This window comes from Pinus tabuliformis, chromosome 4_2, assembly GCF_031772625.1.
Source record: "Pinus tabuliformis cultivar Carrire ecotype Pingquan chromosome 4_2, CPIR1, whole genome shotgun sequence".
Lineage (NCBI taxonomy): Eukaryota > Viridiplantae > Streptophyta > Pinopsida > Pinales > Pinaceae > Pinus > Pinus tabuliformis.
In genome coordinates this window covers 236,754,347-236,767,783 of record NC_142304.1, presented here as the reverse complement: position 1 = coordinate 236,767,783, position 13,437 = coordinate 236,754,347, and positions in this window count along the sequence as shown.

Below are 13,437 nucleotides of genomic sequence, written 5' to 3'. Positions count from 1 at the left end.
TGGATTGATCTCCTTCCTTAAGGAATGATTGTATGGTGTTACCCGACCTCAAGGGTTTTATTAATAAATATCTAAAGCTTTTATACTTTGTTCTTGTATTCTCCTAGGATTATTTGTAGTTATTGGGTATATTTGGAATTTTAATTTATTTTCAAGTCAAATCTTGTTAGGTCCCTATAATACTAGTGATGCCCCCATTAATATTGTAGTTGTATCCCTTATTAATATTGTTGTGCCCCTATTGTTCCCATATTGTTATTACTATGGCCCATAGAATCCCTCTATTGTTATTTTTGTGCCTTTATATTATTATTGTTAGGTCGGCTTGGTTATATTGTGACCCCTTAAACTCCTATATATAGAAAGGAGGTTTTGTCATTTGAATCATCCAAGAATTTTTCTTTTGTGTAATGTAAAGGAGGTTTCCCCCTCGAAGAGGCTGAATTCTAAGGCGTTCAACTATCTTTTCTATCTTTTTGTGAGCTAGTTTCATAACATTTAGTATTAGAGCTTTGGATTCTAGGGTTTCGCTACTCCAAACAGGTCATCGTGGCATTTTTGCTATAACTTTTTTTCTTAGACGTTTCAGAAGCGTAAAAAAAAAAAAAAAGACATTTGAGATGAAATCGCACTGAACCTCGGACCTGAATATCAGAGCTTTTCACTCTATATTTGTGGAGATATGATCTGAGGAACTTGGTCTTTTTTCAGACTCCTGAATTACATTCCAAACAGGTGACCTAGAGAAAATCGTCATAACTTTCTCTTTGAGCATCAGATTGAAATTTCATAAGAAGGTACAAAAAGAGGACGAAATATAGTTTCTTCTATATATTTTCTAGAGCCAAAGGTTGAAACAGTGAGACGTGGCACTTCATACAAGTTCACTCTTCTGGAAAGGTCTATAATCATGTCATCTTGGGAGATTGTGCATAACTCTGCCTTGGAGAATCTAAATTCGATCAGACTGGTGCCATTGGAAAGAGGACATAGAGGGCTACTGCAGATTGAAATTTCAGAACTAGATGATCTGAAAGTACAGAGATACATCAGATTCAATATCAAGCTCCTACAAAGTGAAAAAAGGTGTGTAGTTTTTTTTCTAATTTTTGCATAAGCTTGGTTTGAAAAAATAGTTTGAAGGAATTCAAAGGGCATAGTAAAGCATTATTATCGGTAATTGATGCCCCGAGGAAAGAAAATGCAAACACCTAGTAAGCAACCTGAAATCTCTAACATGACTCATGAAGAAGAGTAAGAAATGCAACATGATATATCAAAATTATGAGACCAAGTGCAACAAGTGTCACTTGCACAAAAAGTAATAGAATCTAAGATGGATGGTTTAAAGAAATATGTAGAAGCTAAGATGGATGGTTTAAAGAAAGGTGTAGAAGCTAAGATGGATTGTTTAAAGAAAGGCGTAGAAGCTAATATGGATCGCATGGAAGCTAAGATGAATGGCATGGACACTAAGATGAATGGCATGGACGCTAAAATGGATGGCATGGATGATAAGACAGAAGAATTGAAGATAAATTTGAATAAGTTGCTACAAGAAATGGTCACTAACGGTGAAAGGGTAGTAAAAGAAACTCATGATGAGAACAAAAGAAATGTTAATCATGATTTCATAGACTCTAATGTTAGATCGAAGACCCACAATATTCCAAAAATTGATATGAGGAAGTTTGATGGCAAGGATCCCGCAACATGGATATTACAGATGGAGCAATTTTCGATCTCAATAATGTGCAAAACACACAAAAGGTACGTATTGCAACTTTATATTTGCAACCAAATCAGTTTGTATGGTATCAATGGCTTTTCTCTCGTAAACAAATTATCACTTGGGCAATTTTTATGGAAGAATTGATAGCACATTATGAGGATACAAAAAGCAACACTTTTTTATCCAATTGATAAGTCTTAAACAAAAGGGTTCAATAATGGAGCACATTGAGGAGTTCCAAAAATTGAACATAAGGGTAAAAAATGTTCCAGAGGAGCATAGGATTGATGTGTTCATAGGGACTTTAAAGGATAATATCCAACATGATGTTCGCCTTTGGGAACCTGATTCATTAGAGAAGGCATTCAAGTTAGCAAGAAAAATGGAAAGCAAAATTATGGCAACCAAGAAGCATACCACTCACAACTATAAAGATGGAAGTGTTGTTGCCCCTAGCCTTCCACAACTTATAAGGTTGACACCACAACAATTGGAAGAAAAAAGAGCAAAAGGGCTTTGTTACAGTTGTGATAGCAAATACACTAAAGGTCATAAGTGTGCTGAGAAGAAATTATTCTACATAGATTATGAAGAGGAAGAAGAAAAGGAGCAAGAAAGGTCAAAAGAAGAGGATATACTCCAGGAACAAAGCCTAGATAAAGAAGAAATGAATCCGACCATATCTTGTAATGCATTGGCTGGAATTACCGCTCCTCAAACCATCAAGATAGAAGGACAAATCAAGAAGAAAAAGGTAATAGTGTTGATTGATTCAGGAAGTACCCATAATTTTATTCATTGTAAGATAGCAAAATAATTGAATTGCTTCCTATATCCAGCACTAGAGTGTCAAGTGATGGTTGCAAATGGAGGAACGATAAATTGCTCTAGAAAGTGCCATAATATCAAGCTATCCATGGGAGAATATGTATTGAAAAGCCCGATGCTTTCCATTCCAATGGGAGGTGATGATGTTGTACTAGGAGTCCAATAGCAACCATCCTTGGGTACAATAGCTTTTAACTTTCAAGAACTTTTCATGAAATTTTATGCGGAAGGAAAGGAAGTTGAATTAAGGGGTATTGCAAGGAAACCGGGAAAGATAATAAGCTCTAATGGTATTACAAAGCTTCTAAAAAAGGAACAACGAGGTGTAATTTCACAATTATGTTCGCTAGATGTTTCCACATCAAAATCATCTATTTCTCCAGATCTCCAAAAAGTCTTGGACAATCATTCCAAGGTATTTGAGACTCCCAAAGGTCTCCCACCTATTCGTGATCATGATCATGCTATTCATTTGATTCCAGGAAGTGTTCCTCCAAACATCAGACCGTACAGATATCCCTATGCCCAAAAGAGTGAACTTGAACGTATGGTTGCAGAAATGCTTGAGGCTGGTATAATTCAACCTAGCCAAAGTTCCTTCTCTACTCTAGTAGTATTGGTGCACAAGAAGGACGGATCATGGCGCATATGTCCGGATTATAGGGAGTTCAACAAGCTCACTATTAAAGATAAGTTTCCCATTCCTGTCATTGATGAATTATTGGATGAATTGCATGGATCAATTTACTTCACCAAGTTAGATCTTCATTCAGGATATCATCAAATTAGAATGAAGACTCAAGACATTCCGCTAATAGCATTTAGAACTCATGAGGGTCACTATGAGTTTTTGGTCATGTCTTTTGGCCTTACCAATGCACCTTCTACATTTCAAGGTTTGATGAATTCCATTTTCAAACCCTTCCTTATAAAATTTGTGTTAGTATTTTTTGATGATATACTAATCTACAGCAAGTCTTGGAAGGATCATGTTGAACACGTTGACAGGGTGCTACAACTATTGGAGAAGAAACGACTATATGCAAAAAGATCCAAATGTTTCTTTAGAGTACAAGAGGTAGAATATCTGGGTCATATTGTATCTCATGAAGGAGTTAAGGTAGACCCTAGCAAAATTATTAAGGAATGGGAAATCCCCACATCCATAAAGCATTCGCAATGATTTCTCGGGTTGACAGGGTATTATCACAAGTTTGTTAAGAATTATGGGAAAATAGCAGCACCTCTAACAACATTGTTGAAGAAAGATGCATTTTCATGGACTCCAGAAGCAACAAAGGCCTTCGAATATCTTAAAGAGGCAATGTGCCAAGCACCGGTCTTAGCTACACCAGAATTCACAAAAACCTTTATTATGGAATGTGATTCTTCCGGAAATGGAATTGGTGCTCTTTTAATGCAAGATGAAAGACCCATTGCTTTCAAAAGTCGTCCAATCAAGGGAAAGTATTTACACAAAGCTATTTATGAGAAGGAAATGTTGGCAATACTACATGCACTTAAGAAATGGTGACCCTACCTAATGGGAAGACACTTCAAGGTAAAAACAAATCATGATAGCCTTAAATATTTTTTAGAACAAAGATTATCCTCTGAAGAACAACAAAAATGGGTCACAAAGATGTTGGGTTATGACTTTGAAATCATATACAAAAAAGGGAAGCAAAATGTTGTGGCAGATGCACTCTCAAGAAAGGATGAGGATGTGGAAGTATTGTTGTGCGCCATTTCTATTATCCAACTAGATTGGATAAATGAAGCATGGGAGAAATGGAAGAATGATGAAGAAGTGTGGGAACTTATTCGAAAGTTATGACAAGATTCCAGTACATTTGATACATTTAGCTGGAAAAATGATTCATTATGGTACAAAGATCACTTATAACTCTGTAAGAATTCCCAACTCAAACAAAAGATTCTTCTGGAATTGCACGCTTCTCCCTTAGGAGGGAACTCAGGATTTTTAAAAACTTACCACAGGGTTAAGAAGGAATTTTTTTGGGATGGCCTTAAATCGGATATTCAAAAGTTTGTGGCGGAATGTTTGGTATGCCAACAAAATAAAGCTAAAACAATTAAGACACCAGGTCTATTACAACCTTTATCCATTCCAAGCCAATGTTGAGGGGAGGTTTCAATGGATTTTATCACAGGTTTACCCAAGTCTGAGGGAAAGAGTGTCATCATGGTGAAATTGACAAACTTACCAAGTATGCACATTTTTTTGCATTATCACATCCATTTAAAGCCAATACAATTTCTACAGCATTTATGGAAACAATTCAAAAGCTACATGGAAACCCAAAGATTATTGTAAGTGACAGAGATCCCATTTTTACAGGAAATTTTTGGACAAAATTATTTTCTTGTCTTGGTACTTAGTTAGCTCATAGCTCTTCTTATCATCCTCAATCTGATGGGCAAACAGAGATAGTAAAAAAATGTTTGGAAGGATATCTTTGTTGCTTTGTATCTGATAAACGGACACAATGGGTCAAATGGTTGCGTCTGGCTGAATGGTGGTATAACACTTCCTTCCATACTGCAACAAAAATGACCCCATTTATGGCACTTTATGGATATCAGCCACCATCCATCACATCATATTTAAGAGAAAATTCTAAGGTTCAAGCAGTGGAACATCACATCGAGCATTAACAACAAGTTCTCCAACTCTTAAATGATAACCTTGTGTTGTCGCAAAATAGAATGAAACAACAAGCAGATCAACATCGCAGTGAAAGAAGTTTTGATGTAGGTGATTGGGTATTCCTACGGCTATAACCATATAAAAAAATGTCCCTCAAGCAAGCTAGGAAGGATAACAAACTGTCACCAAAGTATTATGGTCCATACAAGGTGTTACAAAAGATTAGTACTATGGCATACAAATTGGAGCTTCCTGTAGCTTCTCGAGTGCACCCAGTTTTCCATGTTTCATGTTTAAAGAAGGTTATAGGTGACAAGCTCCTAGTTCAAACAATATTGCCAGAATTTGACGAGGAAGGAAAAATTATATTGGAACCGGAAGCAGTGATAGAAACAAGAACTTAACAACTACGAAATTGATCCATTTCAGAGTATCTCATCAAGTGGAAGAACTTATGCGCTGAAGATTCCACATGGGAGGATGAGAATTTTATACAGAAGCATCCAGAACTACTCAAGTGTTGAGGACAACACTTTTTTGAAGGAGAGGGGCATGTTAGGTCCCTATAATACTAGTGATGCCCCCATTAATATTGTAGTTGTATCCTTTATTAATATTGTTGTGCCCCTATTGTCCCCATATTGTTATTACTATGCCCCATAGAATCCCTCTATTGTTATTTTTGTGCCTTTATATTATTATTGTTAGGTTGACTTGGTTATATTGTGACCCCTTAGACTCCTATATATAGAAAGGAGGTTTTGTCATTTGAATCATCCAAGAATTGTTCTTTTTTGTAATGTAAAGGAGGTTGCCCCCTCGAAGAGGCTGAATTCTAAGGCGTTCAACTATCTTTTTGTGAGCTGGTTTCATAACAAATCTACTACAATTGGTATCTAATCCTTGGCATTTTAATATATTTTCAGGTCATATCTACTACAATTAGTATCAGAGCTATTTTTAGATCAAATCTACTACAATTGGTATCAAATCCTTGGCATTTTAATATATTTCAGGTCATATCTACTACAATGGGTATCAGAGCCAAATATACCCAATAACTGCAAATAATCCCAAGAGAAATACAAGAACAAAGTATAAAATCTTTAGATCTTTATTAATAAAACCCTTGAGGTAGGGTAACACCATACAATCACTCCTTAAGGAAGGAGATCACTCCACAGGCCATACGCTTGTCAATACAATAATACTTGATATCTCTCAATAGGGAGTCTCTAGCCTCTATATAGGCTTCATACATACAATACCATGGGTAATTATCATGGGTCTCTAAATACCATACATTTAATTCCATGGGCCTATCACACTATTTCCTAACTACTTGTGGTCCCTTGCATAATTCGGTTTAACCACTTTATTTATAAACTATGGCCCATTTATTTATCATCCTTAATCATTACATCATATTATTCCCTTGGGTACCTCCCTTTGTACCCCATATTATCCCCCCTAGGTATACTACATTTTATTACAACCCTTGGATGACACATAGAGAGGTGCGACGAGCCATCCACATCACATCGACGCAGAGGAACCACCATAAACAACTTCCATCTCAAGCAAGCGAGGCACCAACTAGATCAAGTGTTCACCTTTCTCTAGGATGGCTACATGCGTGTGCACGGTACCAGTGGACTACATTTTTTAGTAGATCTTAGTATTTGTGTTCTTCTCATGTTTTGCGAAAAATAAAAATAAATAAATAAATAATAAATAAAATAAAATAAAATAAATAAATAATAATAATAATTAATAATAATAATAATTAAAAATTAAAAATTAAGGGGGACAGAATGTAGTATACCTAGGAGGGATAATATGGGGTACAGAGGGAGGTACCGAAGGGAATAGTATTATGTAATTATTAAGGATGATAAACAAATGGGCCATAGTTTATAAATAAAGTGGTTAACACACATTATGCAAGGGACCACATAATGTGATAAGCCCGTGGTATTAGATGTATGGTATTTAGAGACCCATGGTATTGTATGTATGAAGCCCATATAGAGGCTAGAGACTCCCCATTGAGAGATGTCAAGTATTATTGTATTAACAAGCGTATAGCTTGTGGAGTGATGTCCTTCCTTAAGGAGTGATTATATGGTGTTACCCTACCTCAAGGGTTTTATTATTAAATATATGAAGCTTTTATACATTGTTCTTGTATTTCTCTTGGGATTATTTGTAATTGTTGGGTATATTTAGCATTCTAATATATTTTTAGGTCAAATCTACTACATCAGCCTACTCACTTGCACAAGGCAGCTTATTTCATGGGCATGTCACTATATATAGTGAGGACTCAACCTCACTTGAGATACAACTTGATCAAGAATCTAAAATACAACAAGAAGTTTGAGAAAAAGAGTAATAGGATACTCTATCCAGCAAAGAAAGAATAATAATAAATCGAAGTGTTTTTGGCACTATTTTTGGGTTATTCTCCTCGCGTGTGTGACAAGGATTAGGGTTTCTACAGTAGGGTTACACCAGTCATTGAAGAAGGTCACTAAACCAACATTCTTGCTAACTGAGGTCACAAGAAGAAGCCCTCAAGTCAAGCGAAGAAGGAAAATACCATCAAGCTCCATCAATCAGCCCACACGTGTGAAATTTCATAAGTTTCAGGCAGACCGAGAATTGCAGGATTGTGTAAGAGGGCTGAAATTTCGGAGTAGCTGAAATTAGCAGTGCTATAAGTCAGTTTGACCAATGTTGACTTGGGTAAGAAGGAGAAGCAATGAAAAATGGTCTTGTGACTTGGCCTTGAAGAATTTGATAAGTCAAGAGTATTGGTCTTGGAATTCGTCACTTGAATTTTCTATAAGAAGAAGAATTCGTTTGGGTTTTCCATTCAAGTTCGAGAGGTTTTGGCCCTAGTTGGTCACCTATATTTTGTGTCCCTTGTCTCATGCTTATTTTTTATTTGGTAGTTGTTTGATGATAGAAAACATTAACATAATCAATAAAAGAAGAGAAGTTAATAAAATACTAAGTAAAAGTTGCATCACAAGCAGTTATCGTTCAAGAGAAATTACCTCATCTCTATGCCCTAAATTTCTCAACAACCATCATAGTAATGAGGCAAGAAGATTATCCCTAAATATATGACATTGTGGGTAACATGAATTGAAATTACCAAGATTAGGTAACCTGATAAGGCTACCTAATGGATTTCAGGAAACTTGGAATAACCTAGTGGGTTGGATTCATCCAATGAATAATGGCCAGTGATATGATAGCCATGAGAATGACACAAATGAAGCTCTCTCGACCCTGCTTCATTGGTATATGTAAATAGGCATCAATTTCATGAACATGCTAATAAATAAATGATTGTATGAAACATTAATGTGTTGGACGATTTATTTTCAAGGATCATTCTTGCAAAAGAATGAATGACCATGTTTGTAAGTCATATTGCAAGGATTAACCTCATGGAGGGATTGATTAATGAGGGTATGCTTTGATTTCATTGTGATTCCCTCTAAAATTATTCTAGTGAGAAATTGTATGTTGTGATGCAGGACAATGGATTTCCCACTTTTGGTGAATGAATTTGACTGGAAAGAGGACTGCAGTAGCTTGAAGATATCAGAGTGTACAGGAGAAGCACCAAGAAGGTTGCAAAGGAGCCACATAAATTGGTTGATCAGAGGATAACTTTCATGTTTATCTAGTTGTTATGCAAGCAACTGTATGGGTGAACTTCAATTGTGATCGAGATACAAATATAAAGCTCCAAATCATTTGTGCTTATGTTAAGAATATTTTCTTTGTGTTTGGGAGCGAGAACACAAAGGGTGGTGTTCCTCTAATGGGGTGGGGATTGTGACATCCCCTATGAATTAATTCCCCTTGTAAAAACTTGTTTTCCTTGTAATTGTGTAATTATAAATTAAAATGGTTGATAAAGGGACACATATTCCATTGTTTGAGGAGGGAGATTGCTTGAGGAAGTTGATAGTTTTAAATATCAGTCATGGGTTGACTGAGTGGTTCTAATGGACCTAATCGTGTTATTAAATCTGTTAAAATCAAGGACAAGCCCATGTTCTTGTTGGGAAAATATTATAAGCAATTAAAGGACAAAATTAATAGAGAGTAGGGGTTGCGCTATCCACAAAGTTGGTTTGCGTAGACCACTCGAAATGGATAGAACCATCATGGTGGAGAAGAGGAGGATTATGGATTTCACATCCTCATGCACTGAGGAGGGAAGGACCTATGTGCATAGTGGAAAAGGAGAAAAAGGAGGTCGATATGTTCCTATTGAAAATGAGGAAATTAGGCCAAAAAAATTGTTGAAAAACACCCATGACTCATATGCACAGGCAGAGGAATGGAATAAGGGAAAGATAGGAAGGTTGCGAGGCTCATGGGTGGTAAAACTAAATCATTGAAAGGGTGGAGAAGATATCAAGACTAAGAAAATTATGGGAGAAAAGGAACTCTAATGATATCACAACTAAGAAACCCACGAGGGATTGTTGGTTGATAATCACATAGTGAGCTTAGTTGATACACTAGCTAAGAAATCCAAAAGGCTTGCTGGTTGATAATCATTGAGTAGTGGGTATGCTTTACAGGGTTGATAAATCCACTGGAGACTATGCTAGTTGAAAACCTCTAAGACGTGGAGGTACCCAGGGCAAGTGAGTTGATAACACCTTATGGTAGTTCCATGGGTTTTGGATTAGAAGATAAGTGGAAGTTCACTGAGAAGTAGTTGGTGATTGCACCTTTGTTCCTTCAAAGATAACATAACTAACAAAACCTCCTTATCATTAAATGTATCTCTCTCTCCACATATAAATTATAACTCTTTGTGTCTAAGTCACTAGAGATGTTGGAATGTTGTATTATAAGTCCCTCTGCATAAAATAAAGTGTTCCTTGCTTAAGGTAAATTTGTTGAATAACTAGTGGGTGAAGGAAGCATAGCCTTGAGACACCCTATTTCAGCTGATGATAATTTTTTAATTCCCTAAGTGGATGATGGTTGTATGCCATTGAGTGGTCCACTATCTTTGGTTGGTTAATCTAATAGTTGGTGGGTGGAGTTGAGGCAGCTTTGAGACACCATGTTTCAATTGATACTATTGATCTAAAACTCATCTGAAGGAACTCCACCTCAAGCTTTGGAATCTTGCTTGGTGTAGACTACTGCAAGAAATGATTGGCAGCAATATGCATAAGGTTGGGTGGAGAGTTGAAGTCTAAATATCAGTTTCCTAGTTTAGTATATCAAATATAAGTGTCTAATTATGACTCTCATATTCTGAATGCTTATGCTTATTTATTGCATTGTTTTATCATGGCTTGTGATGTTGAGGGATGAGGTATTCCTATCTAAATGAACATTGTTGATTTAAAGGAATGTATATGGAATGGTTCATGTTAGCCTTGTTGGCAAATGGCCCATAAATGAATCCAATTATGCACTTTAAGTCTCCAAATTTGCTTAAAATCATGCCAAGGATAAAAACCATCGCGTGCCAAGAGCCCTTGGAAGGGCGGAAATGCACTATCGGGAGGCTAAAACACTCAAAAACCATGAGAAACCATGTATCGCAGGCTTAAATAGTCCAACGCATAGCAGCTGTTAGATCGAGTCGATCAACGACCCAGATCTAAGCGGCAAATCGCAAATCGGCAAGCAGAGAGGACTTCAGGTTGGGCGGAATGCACCGTCGATCAGTGATCTCTGATGATCGGATCGGAGGGTCACAATGGGCAGAGGAAACCAGAGGAAAATCGGCGCAGATAGTATGGAATTGGCGATTGCGATCAGCGATGCAATGTGGACCGTCAATCTAGCACGCAGATCGATGGCCCACATCGTGTCACCAGATAGCTATCGGAGAAACCTTAAGGGGCGGGGCCTTTACACATATATGTGTGCGACCTGATTAGCGGACCCGACAGCATTTTAAGTGATATTTCATAAGATTTCAAAGTCTATGGGAGGGTCGTTTTTAATGTATTTTGTTTATTTTCATTGTATAATGAAAATACAAAGGGAGCCTTGGGTAGCACCAATGTGATAAAGACCCGGACCCAAAAGGGTTTAGAAATGAAATAGATAATATTTCAGATCCGTAGAAAGCCATTTTTCAATGTTTTTTGCAGTTTTTTATGTATTTACAAAATACAAAGGGAACACAGGGTCAGGCCACTTGCGACTTGCGATAGTGACCCTAAGGGTGGACCTGGTAGATAAATATGCCATGTTTAAGGACTTTTAAAGTCCAAAGTGTTGAGAGCTTGGCGAGATTTCTCACAGTTGCGGTGTTTTTCTGTGTTTAACAGAAAGAACAGTCACTCTAAACATTTAAAGGGAAAAAGACAGTGCAACACAGCTCATCCAAACAAATAGAAGCCATCATGGGCATCGACAACACATCTCAGCCAAAAATGACAGAAACGATCATGGAGCAGACAGCGCAGCCCATCCAAACAAACTAAATGGTCATGGAGCATCTTTGGCACGAGAGAGTTCCCTGCCAACGCAGCCAAAATATTTGAATGCAGTTATTCTTCTGTCAGAAGAAGAAACCCCCAAGCCCATGCATGCCTAGTCATGGCATCAGGTTGTGGAAAAGTCAGGAAGGATAGATTAAGACACTCTGAGTCTCTGAGAGCTCAAGAGCATTGTAAAGAGCTATAAATAGTTGAAAGTAAGATGTAATACAGGTTCAACTTCTAGAGACTGTTGATACTATGTTCCTTGCAGCTTCTCATCTTCATTCCAGTAATACAAGCTTCTTTTATTGTTATATGTTCAAATGCTCATTTTCTCTTCTGTTCTAAGCTTGCACATGAACAAGTTGTTCAGGTTTCTTTTGTGTCTAATGCCAGATAACTCTCATCTTATCTCGACGTTGATAAATTATATTTGCAAGCTTCTTTTACTACCTGTAGCTAGCCATTCATATGTGTTTTATATATGCATCTACCGGTACAGTTAGTATTCTTCATTTACTGCATGTATCTAGCCATTCATATGTGTTTATATATATGCATATGTCGGTATGGTTAGTATTCTCCATCCATCCATTGAATCTACAAACTATTAAGCATTAGTGGTCTAAAGCCTTGTCAAGTTAAGGGTGTTCATGCATGTTTGGAGTGAAAACATAGTTGAAACGGTTATCTGGCTTGATCCAAACCATCATCCATTCCAATAGTTCAGAGAACAATATTGAAGATTATATGTTACCAGGCATATCTGATCTGCAACCTAGGAGAGTTTCCTAGAGTGATAACATAATTGGCGTCGTTGCTGGGGAGAGGAAACTGAAGCTCAGCTTCCCTAGGAAACGACACAAATCCAGCTTTGATGATAGACAAAGTCTGGGCACTTTTTTGGTTGTAATCATCTATCTGGCGACTCTACTGGAGGCTGAACCTCTTGGTGACTTCACTTCATAGTTTTGGCTCAGAGTGTGAGGCATACTCGGAGAAATCCTCAGAAGCCACAAGCTGACCCAGTATCTGATCCTGAAAAAATCATCAAAGAAAGAAAGGTATTGTAGAAAGGAGCATCAAGTTCAGGTAAATCTAAACAATCTTCTATATCTCTTCAAGAAAATCCTGCAATAGAACAAATACATGTTGAGAGTATAGCATCTTATACTAGCAGTGAAGAAAAACTCTCAAAGATTCATAAAGCTCCTTATTCTTTGGGTTCTCCTTTTTTGCAAGCCCAAAGGAAACCTCACCTCCTATCCATCATACTCCTTTAGTCTTGTCAATCACTCCTCATCCCTCTATCATTCAGACTTCCAGTACCCTTATAGCCACCACAGTTATGGCAGGCCCACAAGCACCTACCAAAATGGAAAGAATCATAGCTGCTAGGTATGGACCTCTAGTACTGCCCACTGCTTTGAATGCGATACCTACTTGAGAATATCAGAAGTATATGCCTAAGTTCACTGGGACTAAAGGTGTTACAGCTGAAGAACATATTGAATCATTCTATAGCTATGTTGATAACCTGGGCATTAGTGAAGATGATGTCTGGATGAGAGTCTTTGTCCAAAGCCTAGATGGAGAGGCTAGAAAATGGTTCAGAGAACTAACCCCAAGATCTATGGCAGATATTGAGGCTTTAGATGATGCATTCCTAAAGCATTGGGGGGATAAGAAGGATCTCCTCTACTACCACACTAAGTTTG